Raw genomic sequence first — 13,058 nt, forward strand, 5'->3', positions numbered from 1 at the left:
GTCAATTGTGACTATATGTGGTGTGTGTGAATTGTTAGAAATAAGTTTCAATTCGGATTAGTTAAGGTTAATATGCAGGCAGCTTGACCTAGGTCTCTTTCAGGGATCAAAACTGAAAATTTACGAACCCAATTGGTGTGAGGCCAATTGGAAATGAAACTAGACACAAAATGGGCCATTGTTCATTTGGGAATCATGCTCAGAAAGTGACCATAACTTAGTGAACAATTAGATCAAATCCGGAATTGGGCACACTGCCCTGTACAAAAATGACCAAATGAACAGTAATTACGTAAATGACCATAACTTGGTTTAGGAAGGTCCAAATGACCTGAATTTTATACCGATAGAAAGCTGAGACATAGCCCTACAACTTTCATGAAGAAAATAAACCCAAATTTTGACCATAACTTGTTTGAAAAACCACCTACAATTAACCCACAAAATTTGCCAAAATCCAGAATTTGCCCAGAATTTTAGGTAACACCAAATCCGGCTAGCCCCATTCAAATAGTCATATCTTGGGTTAAAAAACTCCAAATTGAGTGATTCAAAAAGAGAATTAAAGTTGAGACAATAAGGAATAACTTCTATGAAGAAAACTTTGTGAAATTTTAATAGAAACATGACCAATGGAACAGTAAAAAACGGAATACCAAATCTGAAAAATTTGAAATTGTGCCTAGGAAACCTAAAAATCTAAGGAGCAACTAAAACCAACAAAATTAGTAATCAAAATGTAGTATGTGAGTGAAATTGAAATCCCTATACCTATTAAGCATAAGAAAGTCAACAAATTGACTTGAATAGTATCATGAATAGTAACCCCAAAATAAAAATTTTCAAGAGCGTTAATTTAAGTATATTAGGGTTAGAATTAAGTATATATGAATTAATTATTGGATTTATTATGAGATAAGATACTGAAACACTATAAATTACATGTTTCAGCTGAAAAAGACCTGGAAAATGATAGGACAAACTGAGTCAAGTCCTAGAGGCGACTCACATTAGGTTTGTGCATAAATATTTTTAAATTATAGTTTTCACAATGAAGATTAATTTGTTATATATTGTGAATGTGTTTTATTCATTATGAATTTCGAGAATGTTGTGTTGCCTACTTTGTAAATGAAAATTTGAAATGGAAATTGATTAATGTTTTGCATGAAATGTTGAATAATATGATTTTGAAATTGTTTTTTATTCACACTTGACATGGTATTCCCTTACTATATTCCTCCTCCACTTGTGGGGTTGAGTTTGATATTTGATCACTTTCCTCCCTCTCTGGCTTGCCAGTCTCATGTGAGTTTGGATGAGTACTCATTAGCTAGCTAGCTACCTCCCTCATTGATTTCGATTAGTGGGGTGAGTTTGCCTTGTCGTGGTGTACAACACGGCATGTTTGAAAATTTTGTGTCATGGCCTAAGTTATATTATTGATTGGCAACACTATATTTATTAAATTGTTTGATCAAATTTGTGTTATATTAAGCTTTGAAAATTGTCAAATATTTAAATTGTGATTTGTTATAAATGTGATTTGAAAATTGAAAGGTGATTGTGAAATATTTGAACTGTGAATTGATAACAAATGTTTTATATTATGCATTTTATACTTTATTATACACCACTAAGTATTTTTATAATCAGCGATAGCTTCTTTTGCTGTCACAGATAGGAGCAAGGAGAAAGCAGCAAAGTGAGCTACTATTGATAAGACTACACTGAGATTTTTGTACGGATATTTGTTGATACCCTTGTAATTATTTTAATGTAAATAGTTTAGTGTCATATGTATTAATGCAGATTAAGCAGTTGTACAATCAATGTGTAATAATATTATTTTTGAGATTTTATGTTTGTAAATTAAATTATGAATGGAAATTAAATATTTAAAATGCAATGTGCATGAATTTATGAAATGTTTTGAGATGACAATTTTTGATTTGAAATTTGGATTTTGAATTGAATTATTGCTATTGATGTTGATTTGAGAATATATTGGCAGTTGGGGTTGAGAAATGAAATTATTGGGAGTGTTTTCACAGGTTTTGAAGAACTGGTTTTTCCCAATTATAGACGACACTCTGCCGAAACTTTTCCAAAATTTGCGGACAAATAAAAATAAAAAAAAAATTTAACTAACTTTTAAACTTCTATTAAATGTAAGAAAATACTCACCACTTCCAAAAAGTAAGAAAATGGTTTTAAAATCTCTTGTAGGGTACTTGACGAGTTATCGGAAGGTGAAGCTCGATTGTTCATTAGGTATTCTACGGGATCATGTTATGCCTTATAAAGGGATAAGGTGTGACATATAGCTGATCCTTAGTGTAATCCAATTGAGATCGGAAAATCTCTTGTGTCCCCTCCCACTGTGCGCACAATAGTAGTTGCTCCTTCATACATAACTTTCAACACTTGTATGTACCTAATAGATACCCTCTTTTATTTTAACACATTCCATAAGACATCTTTTGGAACACTATCATAAGCCTTCTCCAAATCAATAAAAACCATGTGTAGATCTTTCTTCACATCTATATATTTCTCCATCAAGCTTCTAATGAGAAAGATCGCTTTCATAGTTGAACGACTGGGCATGGAGTCAAATTGATTGAGAGAGATAGAAGTATTATGACGTAGTCAATGCTCCACAACTCTCTCTCATAATTTCATAGTATGACTCATGAGTTTAATTCCCCTATAGTTCGAGCAACTCTGTATGTCTCCCTTATTTTTAAAAATAGATACTAAAATACTTTTCCTCCATTCATCAAGCATTTTCTTTGAGTTTAGAATCTTATTAAATAATTTAGTTAACCATGCCACTCCCATATCTCCCAAACACTTCCACACTTTAATTGGTATACCATCGGGTCCACAGGCTTTACCTACTTTCATTCTCTTAAGTGCTTCCTTTACTTCTAAAAATCTAATCCTACTAGTATAATTCACATTCTTTTCTATTGTTCTATAGTCTATATTCATACTATTACCATTTTTACTATTATTAAAGAGATCATTAAAATAATTTCTCCATCTTTCTTTAATGTCCTCATCTTTCACTAACACTTTTCCTTCTTTATCTTTAATGCACCTAACTTGATTGAGATCTTGACATTTCCTTTTTCTCCTCCTTGCTAATCTATAAATATCTTTCTCCCCTTCTTTAATTCCAAGTTTCTCATATAACTTTTTAAAGGCTTGTACTCTTACTTGACTAACTGCCTTTTTTGCCTCTTTCTTTGCTATCTTGTACTATTCATATGCCTCATTATTATCACATTTAGGTAATTTCTTATACCATTCCCCTTTTCTCTTCACTGTATTTTGTACTTCCTCATTCCACCACCATCTCTCTTTTGAGGGTGGTCCATGTCCTTTAAACTCTCCAAGTGCTTTTCTAGCTACTTCTCTAATCTTTGATGCCATTTATATCCACATATCATTGGCCTCCATATCCAGCTTCCATGCTATGGACTCGAGAAGCTCATTTTTGAACTTCACTTGCTTTACTCCTTTGAACTCCCACCACTTTGTTCGAGCTACACTATTTCTTCTGACCTTACTTGAATTGTTCCTAAACTTGACATCCAAGACCACTAACCAATATTGACTTGTTAAAGCCTCTCCTAGAATGACGTTTCAATCTTTGCATAGAGCTCTATTTGTCTTCCTGGTTAAGAGGAAGTCGATTTGGCTTCTATGTTGCCCACTTTTGAAAGTCACTAAATGTGACTCTCTTTTTATAAAGTAAGTATTTGCTAGTATTAGGTCGTATGCCATAGCAAAATCCAGGATGCTTTTTCCCTCCTCATTTCGACTGTCAAAACCAAAACCTCCATGAACATTCTCATAACCTTACCTATCACTTCCTACATGTCCATTCAAATCTCCACCAATGAAAATATTCTCTTCATTCGGTATGCTTTGCATTAAATCATTCATATATTCATATATTTCCAAAACCTTTGTTTACTCTCACTATCTAGTCCTATTTGTGGGGCATAAGCACTAACTACATTTATTGTTTCTCCTTCTAGTACTAGCTTTACTAGTATAATTCTATCTCCTACTGTTTTCATAGCTATTACAGCGTCTTTCAATGTCCTGTCTATGATTATGCCCACTCCGTTCTTATTTTTATCCTTTCTGGTAAATCACAGTTTGTACCATGAACTACCCACTTCCTTGCTTTTCTCTCCTACCCATTTAGTCTCCTGAATGCAAGCAATATTCACGCTTCTCCTTTCTAAGGTATCCACAAGTTCTATTAATTTTTCTGTAAGTGATCCAACATTCCAAGTACCAACCTTGATCCTCCTCCTGTCTTGTTCCTTCCTAATTGATCTCCTTCTATGTCGGCATGGCGCGTCGCTTTCGGTGAACGCCCTACACCCTTGCATATTTCTCACTACACTCGAGCTCCGATATAGTGCATTGTAAGTAAATGACGCCCCAACGTTTATATCATTTGAATCCATATCATAAGGTGTAACGAAATTTTTACGCTGGTTGTCACCTTCCGCAACCCTCCTCCTTTGTCTATGCTTGAGACCAGCTAAGCGCAAACTACTTATACGGAGTTAATAAGCTTTAAAAAACTATTTTAGTAAAAAAAAACTAAAAATAATTTTCATTACTTTATGAAAAATATTCAAATAAAAATTGCAGAGCTCAAGATCTTTAAATTTTTTATATCATAAGAATTCTCAAATACTCACCTAATCATCATGCCAATCACTGAATTATTAGCACAGCGATACTTTTTTCTTTTTTTTTTTAGGTTATTAAAAATTAAAAATGTACCATTTATTGGAAGAAATATAGCTCATCTTAATCATAAAAATAAAAGGAAAGTTTGCATTATCACAAAAATATAGAAAACACACTTCAATACCATGCATTAAAACAACGGTGGTGATCAAAAGACAAGGAAATACCTTGTTTCAAAAACAACAAGGTAATCAAAACATGAGGATTTCAAACCATCACATATGCTATTTTGTAACTTCTACACTGTTACACGGTTTATACATCAAGGACACCAAAGCTTAAATAACACCATCTGTTTTAACCTCAAATTCACCAATATTTGAGGCCATCACCAGCTGCTAACTTGAGATTGTGAGCCCTAGAGTGCCAGCCTCCATCATCCGTGGTATGCTATCAACAATATTTGGTGGCATTATTCCTGCACTGGTAGCAGATGCCTGTGGGTCATAAGCTGAAAGATGGAAACCTAATGCAGCCCTGCCAGAAGGGTCAAGATTATTTGACCATGCAGCGTCCCATTCAACAGCTTTGGCTGTGCTGCAGGCTACGCTTGCTCCTCCTGGAACAGTCAGCCTGGCTGAGTTCTGTAAAGTAAGCAATTAGTATCAAACAACTTCAGCGTATAATCATTTCATAGAATGGAGTATGATGGATTCAATTTAATCACCTGTGGAAAGAACCTCTCAAAAATCATTCTGTAGTAGTAGGCTTCTTCGGTAGTGGGGGTATTATGAGGGAAGATGTGCTCAGCATTTTGCATCATCTTATCTGTAACCTGAAATTATTAAATTAAACAGAAGTCATAAGCAGCCTATTCAGTTACCCCATTATATTTTAAGTGGAACCCAATGCCAAAGAAACTTATAGCATCAAACTAAAGGATATGAGAGAAAAGGTTGGAATATATACATGTTGTGCAGCATGAGCTTTGAGTCCATCAATCCAGCTATAGCCAACACCATCACTGAATTGCTCTTTCTGCCTGTACAGGATATGCTGCAAGCAATAAAACAAGACAAGTTAATTTAAGTAGTTAATGTGATTTGTGGATTTGAAAGAAGCAACAATGTATGTCCACCTTTGGCAGATAAGGACGCTCCTCACCATCAAAAGCTCTCCTAAGAACCCATTTTTCAATGCGTCCTTGTTCTGGTTTTATCTGAAATTGATTGAAAAAACATAGGAAAGAAACAAAAATCAATTAATAAGCATTGAAAATGTATTCCCTAACATTAATTTATTAAAAAAAATCATACTAATAAAATTAACCAAATTAAACCTTATATTAAATGAAATAATGGAATTACCATTTTCCACTCAGGATCAATAGCCATAGCAACGTTAATAAATTCCTTATCTAAGAAGGGCACTCGAGCTTCCAGACCCCATGCAGATGTTGCTTTGTTAGCTCTCAAGCAGTCATACTGATGAAGGGCCTTTATCTATACGCATAGAACACAATAGAAAGATATCTTTTTTTATGTCTCCCATAAGATTTAAACGGTAAGATGTCTTGGTAGGCATGATATAGTTATCTATACGCATAGAACACAATAGAAAGATATCTTTTTTTATGTCTCCCATAAGATTTAAACGGTAAGATGTCTTGGTAGGCATGATATAGTTACCTTTCGACATGTTTCTCGGTGAAACTCTTCCTTATTAGGTGCCTTGTGGAAGTACAAATAACCACCAAAAACCTCATCAGAACCTTCACCAGAAATGACCATCTTCACTCCAAGTGCCTTAATCTTACGTGCCATAAGGAACATGGGGGTGCTTGCTCTGATAGTTGTGACATCATATGTTTCAATATGATATATCACTTCTTCAATTGCATCAATACCATCCTGTCATAATCCCAAACAAATTTACTTTAGCCTTTAAATCTCAAGAAAAGATCACAAGTTACAAATCACAAATGATGAAAACTAAGTTCAAATTTAAACTATGATTCTGTTTTCACACCTGAACAGTGAAATGAAATTCATGGTGAACAGTACCCAAATAATCAGCAACTTCTTTTGCAGCCTTCAAATCTGGTGAACCCTGCTTGGCAGATGACAAAGATAAAAATGAGTAAAATATTTGTTACATCAGAGTGAATCATAATTGGCAAAGAAATCATTCAACTAACCTCTAGCCCAACACAGAAGGAATGCAGCTGCGCTCCCCATTGCTTAGCAGCTTTTGTACCTGCCAAGTGGCGAGCCGTGATTGAGGCTACCAATGATGAATCCAAGCCCCCAGAAAGCAGAACTCCAAAAGGCACATCAGTCATTAGCCTTTTAATCACAGCCTGCACATAATTACACATAATAAACAAACACCTGAGCTACAACCAGAAAAGTTTACTTGGTATTTTGGTGTTTGATTTTACGGGCACTTACATTTTCAAGTGCACGTCTTAGAGCAAGCGGATCATATGGAGTTGATGGAATAGTCTCAGAAAACCAAGGCAGATTATACCATTGCCTTAATCCTCCTGACTTGCTTGAATACAGATGCCCAGGTCGAAAGCATTCAAAATGTTCACAGTCGTCATTCAGACCTTTCAGTTCAGATGACATCCAAATGGAACCTGAATATGTATGACAATCAATGAACAGATTTTACCAAATCAACCCAAAAATAAAAAAAAAAAAGGTTGTTCAAGGAGAAATCAAAACAACCAATGAGATTTTAACTCATCTGTCTCCAGCACTCTGAGGTTTATACCCAAAAAAAAATTATCAAAACAAGTATCTTACCATCAAGCCCCCAGCCAATATAGAGGGAAGTGATCCCAATGGCATCATGGGCAACAATGAAACTATTGTCACGAGTATCCAGAAGAACAAACGAAAACATTCCATCCAACATGTCCACACAATTTTCCCCATATTCTTCATACTGAATAATTAAAACAAAACCATTAATTATATTTATGCATATTCCAATTACAGATTCAAACCCATAAAACTAATCATTTTTACCCACCAGATGAGCAATAACATCACAATCACTGCCCGTTTGGAACTTGTGATTAGGCAAACGCTGCCTCAGTTCTTCATGGTTTATATCTCTCCATTCACCTGTTTTACACGATCATAAAAGTTTACTACAATTAGGAAAATTCACGAATCCAGAAAACAAATTTTAGAGAAAAAAATTACCGTGACAACGATGGCTTTGTCTTCATTAAACAGGGGTTGATCACCAGAAGCAGGATCAATAATAGCTAGGCGTTGATGAGCCAAATAGCAGTCCCCACGCTGGTAGAGCCCACTCCAATCTGGCCCCCGGTGTTTCAATCTGTTTCCATTTCAATTCATTGTACATATATTACACTAATTACTCGTATCAACTACACAACAACAGATCTCAGCATTCCAAGTAACTTTTATTGTTAAACATAATGAACCCACTTTTTATTTATTTTTATATTTTATTTTTCACTTTTAAAGTAAAAATTTTCTATCACAGGGTGTGCAAACGGTCGGTTCGGTTTCGAATCGAACCGAATCGATAAAATTGAAAATCAAAAATCGAAAATTAAAAGTTTTAAAAATCGAATCGAACTGATTAATAAGAGAAAATCGAATCGAATCGAATCGATAAATATCAGTTCGGTTCGGTTTTAAACCGATCAAATCGAAATTTATAAAATTTCATATTTTTAACATTAAATCTAAATAATAAAAATATAAAAACAAAAAAAATTAGAAATTAAAACTCAAAAATCTTAAGGTTTGGTTCGGTTTTCTTTGATTTCGGTTCAGTTCGATTCGATTCGATTCAATTTGGTTCGATTTGTTTTTATTTCCTATATATTAATAATTTCGATTCGGTTCGATTTTTTTGATTTTTTTATGAAAATAACCGAACCGAACCGATTAATCTGAAATTATTAAAATTATAAACTGAATCGAATTCATTAAATTTTAAAATCAAACCGATTGAACTAAATTAATCGATTCAATTCAATTTTTCGATTTAAACCGAAAACTGCACACCCCTAATCACATATGTAAATGACGACCACGTAAACAAGTAGTAGCTCAGGGGGAAACACGTGCATAGATGTTTCAGGTCAACGCGTAGATAATATTAAGGTGCAAAATAATAACCATTATCTCCAAATAATGTCATTATATAAAACGTTTCTTTGTGTTGTTAGAGTACTCATGCAATGTATACACACATATATAAAGGTAGAAAATAAATTAAATTAATTAAAGATTTAATTTTTAGTAAGAGAGATTTTCTCTCAATGAAAAATGAAAATAATATGAGGGCGAAAATGAAAGAGAATTATTGAAATTGCATGCCTGCGAGAGAGCTCAAGCACGCGAACCCTTTTGGCCTGAGAATCATCAGAGCAACCAAGAACAGCAAGTATCCCACACATTGTTAAGCTTTTTCACTAAATAACAAACTCACACTCAAAACATCCACAAGGTATGACAACAGCTGAAGAAGAAGAAGAAAGGAAATTTGGGTGTAGCAAGAGAAGAAAAACAGACTAAGGGAAGAGGAAGTGGCGGAATGTTGATAGGAGTAAACAACACGTATAGTTATTAGTCGGTTGAATGCGTTAGATTAGACCATCTGAAGCCACGTATTTATAGACCTAAAAATGCAGCCTGTTACAATTTCAAGATTTATGAACCGGCCAATAAGCGGCGTCGATTTTTTCTTCTTTTCTTCTATTCCCAAGTATTCGGGGGCCAACGTTTACGTCTATCAAGCACGTTACACGTGGTACCCTCAGGCTTATTCATTTCGAACAAATGCACTGCCGACTTCGCATTTTAAAATTAAAAAAAAAAGGCTCAGTATTTTAAAATGACTAAATAATATATTGACACATAATCGATTTATATAATTTCTCCACATAAGAGATTAAATGTGGAATTCAAATTTATCCTTTATCTTTAACATTTAAAAAAATGAATATTTTATTTCTTTTAAATAATAAATTAGAAAATTTTTAAATTTACACTTTAATTTTTTTCATTTACTAATATAGTTCTCTGTAATAATTTTACGATTCGCATAAACTAGTCCATTAAATAATATTTCCAAATATATAAATTATTTTAAATTAATGTCCAAAAACTGCTTGTAATTTAATATATATATATATATATATATATATATATATATATATATATATTAAAGTATTTTTCTGGAAACTCCCATAACGCTTTCCATTCCAATGTGCAGTAAGAGAATAGTGCTTATCAGTTATCACTTTCAATCTCCAGAGATAAAATTCTTAAAAATATAAATAATTTCTCCTTTTAAAGTCTCTTTGAATCAATTTGAGAGATAGCAAATTAGTCCATTTAATTTACAACGACGTGATTTTAAATTATCAAATATTTTGATTGCTTATTGAATTGATGTACAGAAATAATTGATGCGGCCACAGGAATTTCCGTGGGTATGGATATGTAAAACAAGAGAGAACATTGGGTGAATCAACTGATCACCAATTCGATGCTTAAGTTAGTATTGGGAGAGGGGAATAAAACTGAATATGAGGTAAAGAGAATGGGTGTTTGTACTACAAGGGAAGAACATGTGTACCAGATGATGGGAAATTAAAGACAAACATTCTGAAAGAGGCACACAACAATATTTATGCTATGCACCCAGGAAGTACTAAAATGTACCATGATCTGAAGCCTCATTTTTGGTGGCCGGGTATGAAGAAGGATATAGCTGACTATGTAACTAGATACTTGACATGTCAGTAGGTCAATGCAGTACATCAAGCTCCATCAGGTTTGTTATAGCCTATAAGCATAATTGAATGGAAATGGGAACGGGTCACCATAGATTTTGTTAGTGGTCTATCTCTCACCCAGAAGAAACATGATACAATATGGGTGATAGTAGATAGATTGACCAAATCAGCACATATTCTGCCAGTCAGAAATGACTACTCACTTGAGAAGCTAGCAGAATTAAATATCAGTGAGATAGTTAGACTAAATATCTGATAGAGACTCGAGGTTCACATCTAGATTTTGAAAGAAGTTGCAAGAATCCTTGGGCACACAACTCCATTTTAACACGGCTTTTCATCCTCAGACGGATGGACAGTCAGAACGGGTGATTCAAGTAAACTTTAAAACTCATTGAATTATTACAAATATTAAATTAAAATGATAGTAATAACATGAAGTATGTGATAGGTGCTTGAGGATATGCTAAGGAGTTGTGTCATTGATTTTGAGGGAAATTGGGACAGATATTTCCCATTGGCTGAATTTGCTTACAATAATAGCTACTAAAGTAGCATTCAAATGGCTCCTTATGAGGCACTGTATGGGAAGAAGTGCAGAATACCATTGTGTTGGATTGAACTGGGTGAAGATAAACTTGTGAGACTAGACCTGGTGAAACAGACAGAGGAAAAGGTGAAATTGATCAAAGCTAACTTGAAGGCTACCACAGACAGACAGAAGTTGTAACACCCTCACTGTAGCAATTCCCACATTCTACTGTTCCGGTGACCGGTGTAGGTCTGGACAATTAGAACGTCTGGAAAAATATTTAGACTAGAATGAGGAGTCATAAATAAATCAAACAAGTGTAAGAAAAATGTAGAAAAAATTTTAGAAATAAAATACAACCAAGTTAAATGAGCCGGTGCCCTAGCGATGGGACCCAGTGGGAAGTTGCGGTACTCGCAACTAGGAGCCCTAGACCCGGAAGAAAATTCATAAAATAATTTTTGGGAGTCCAGAGAAGAGTCATTAAGGTTTCTATGGCATTAGAATGCCAAGAAAAGGCTTAAAAATTTTTTTTCAATCGGTACAGACGATTTTGGCTCAATAAGCCAAACAGAGGGCATTTTGGTCATTTTGTCTTCAGAGATGATTTTTGACCGACTTGTTCAGTTAAGTAAATAATTATTATGACATGAAATGTGAATAAATATTGCTAAAAATTAAATTGAAAATGAGTAGCAAAGAAAAGAAAAGAAAATGAATTAAATTTACAATTTTGATCTCATGCTTATGTCACTAAGCACTCTCACCCAATCACATTGTGACACATGTCTATAAACCACTTAAAATGAGTAAAATGGACAGAAAAATTGAAGAAACAATCTGCTTCTTCTTCCTTCTTCCAGCTGTAACTCACTTTCCACACCCTTCCACCATTAAAAACTTCACCCAAGCTTCCAAATCTCTACCAAACCACCTCAAAACCTTATCCTCCCTTCACTAAAAATTTCCCTTACCACTAGAGTAAGACTTAGGCAGCAATTAGAAGAAGAGAAAGTGGAAGAAATTAAGGTGTGAACAAGCTTAGAAAATCACCAAAGAGGTTAGTTCCATATTCTTTGCTTTTACATCTTTCTAAACATGAATTTGAGCTAAGTTAAGTTGAAATTTTGATAAAAATTGAATTAATGAGGTATGATTATGTTCCATGAAATTTTGGTAGCCTTGACATGAGTTAGAGTTAGGATAATTCTTTGATTTAAAGTGAAACATTAGCTGCCCCTAGTATAAATTATATGATTAGGATAGCAAATTAGGAGTTAGATGCATGAATTGGAGGCTTGGTCAATTAGGGTTAGGGTTTTGAAATTTAATTTTGGTGGTGGATGAAAATGGACATAAACTAAAGTTGTAATGGTCAATTAGTGACCATTTGGCTATGTTTGATTAGGAAATGAAGTGAGTAGGAATGTTGGAGTTGAGTTTAGGCATGTTGCCCTTGGTGACCTGTAGGACTGGTTGTGAGTCCAGCAGGTTTGGGCAGCTATAAATAGAGTTGTATAGGTTCAATTGGTGCAAGGATAATTGGACATAAAACTAGACACATAATGGCACAACTTTGGTGAAGAAATCCTACCCAGAAAACTAAACCAAGTTGACCTAAAAATTGCCCTAATTCAGGTGACTTGCATTCTGCCTGGGCAACATGACCAAATGAACAGTGTCTATTCATTTGGTCATAACTCAGCGTAGAAAGGTCTAATTGACCTGAAATTTTACCAGCAGAAATCTGAGACATAGACCTACAACTTTCATGGAGAAAACAAACATAAATTTTGATCACACCATGTTCAAAAACTAACCTGCAGTCAATATACAAATCACTCTAGATTTGGTCTGTCCAGAAAATCTAGAAAGTTTGCAATCCGGCCAATTATGGTATTTAGGCCATAACTTGAGCTACATAACTCCAAATAGAGTGATTCAAAAAAAGAAATATAACTAGACACAATAAGAAATAATTTTCATGAAGACAACTTTGCCAAATTC

General features: G+C 34.2%; 1 pseudogene; it reads right to left on the minus strand.

Annotated features, from left to right (window-relative positions):
- Positions 1-4,933: 4,933 nt before the first annotated feature.
- LOC131171275 (asparagine synthetase [glutamine-hydrolyzing] 1-like) lies at positions 4,934-9,294 on the minus strand (annotated as a pseudogene).
- Positions 9,295-13,058: the final 3,764 nt, after the last annotated feature.

The sequence above is a fragment of the Hevea brasiliensis genome, chromosome 12 (genome assembly GCF_030052815.1).
Source record: "Hevea brasiliensis isolate MT/VB/25A 57/8 chromosome 12, ASM3005281v1, whole genome shotgun sequence".
Taxonomy (NCBI): Eukaryota; Viridiplantae; Streptophyta; class Magnoliopsida; order Malpighiales; family Euphorbiaceae; genus Hevea; species Hevea brasiliensis.